The 1,316-nt window shown below is 32.7% G+C and overlaps 1 protein-coding gene across 1 annotated transcript in view; it reads right to left on the reverse strand.

The window, feature by feature from the left end:
* Window positions 1-289, reverse strand: part of LOC108577320 (serine/threonine-protein kinase Genghis Khan) — a 10,501-nt gene extending 10,212 nt beyond the window's left edge. The window contains exon 1 of the mRNA XM_017940460.1: window positions 187-289. The gene's annotated coding sequence lies outside the window, so the exon portion shown is untranslated. The remainder of the gene's footprint in view (window positions 1-186) is intronic.
* Window positions 290-1,316: the final 1,027 nt, after the last annotated feature.

Consider the following 1,316-nt stretch of genomic DNA (forward strand, 5'->3'; position numbering starts at 1 on the left):
TAATTATAAATAAATATATTTAGTTAAAAGAATATTAATTGTATGAAATTAAATGTCACATATAAATAAAATAATACTATTAAAAATTTTTTTTAATGTATCTTTGCATTTATAAGCATTAAACAACACTTAAAATCACATACACATGAATAGTGAGTATCATATAATTGTATACTAGTCATTTACCTTAAGAAGATAATTTCCAATAGACATATCTAAATAAGATCACTTTCACTGTTTAAACATTAATTGTGTTTACAATCATGCAGTAGTCGTTTTCCGATCATGTTATTAGTAAATTACCAGCACACTTTGAACTTCTTTTACCCTTATGCAAAGAATGTCAAAAATCAATTCCCTTTAACTTTGCGTGGTATATATGTCCACACGCCACTACGTGTAAAACAATCGAGTTTCATTTAATTCATCATCGGCCATGGTGCCGGAATTACTCACGTCGGAAATTACGTAACTGCTATAAAGATAGCCAAAATATTTGGCGAAGAAAACACGCAACAAGAGAAATACGTGTAAATAAAACGTACAGACAAAAATAGTGCAACGGGGTAGGGCACCGCATTCGCGATCAACGAATTCAACAAAATCACCAAGACAACTCGTATCGCAGAAGGAATCGGTATTGCATAGCAAAACTATACAGTACTTGTTTAATATAATAGTCAGAAGATGAAATGTAGATAAATCTTAAAACCCATTGTCCCAATTTCTGGTATAACCTCGTCGCGGCACTACACTTTCATCCCGATCAAATTTGTGACGGAAAATTCCTATCGCATGTGAGAAGAATGTTTTGAGTGAAAGGCTTTTTCTTTGCCGATCCGGACTGTTTGCTCAAACGATTCAAGCATATCTGCCGAAACGACGCGCCCCGCTGTTATTATTGGTTTAATTGTTTATTATGCGCACCATTCGATTATCACAAAACATCTTGCATGGCCACCACCAAACCCCCAACAATTTGGCTGACCCCCTAGCAGGCCCCATATAGAAAAAAATATGGCAGTCCTATGTCATTGAAAGTACCCATGACAGTTCAGCATATAGATAGGTCTTACTGTATGGAAGGTGTAATGACAAAGCGAGTTCACACCAATGATTTTTCCATTAATCAAAGTACTTCATTTTTCTTAAACATATATGTAAACAATTAAATTTGAAAATAAATATTTCATTATCCCTTTATATAAATAAAAATACGTTGAAGGCAAAAATAATCAATGAGCCAATTGTATTCAAATAAATGATACGGACATACATTTTTTTTAGTTTTACAAAAGATCAAAATAAATAATATA

This window comes from Habropoda laboriosa, unplaced genomic scaffold (assembly GCF_001263275.1).
Source record: "Habropoda laboriosa isolate 0110345459 unplaced genomic scaffold, ASM126327v1 scaffold697, whole genome shotgun sequence".
Lineage (NCBI taxonomy): Eukaryota > Metazoa > Arthropoda > Insecta > Hymenoptera > Apidae > Habropoda > Habropoda laboriosa.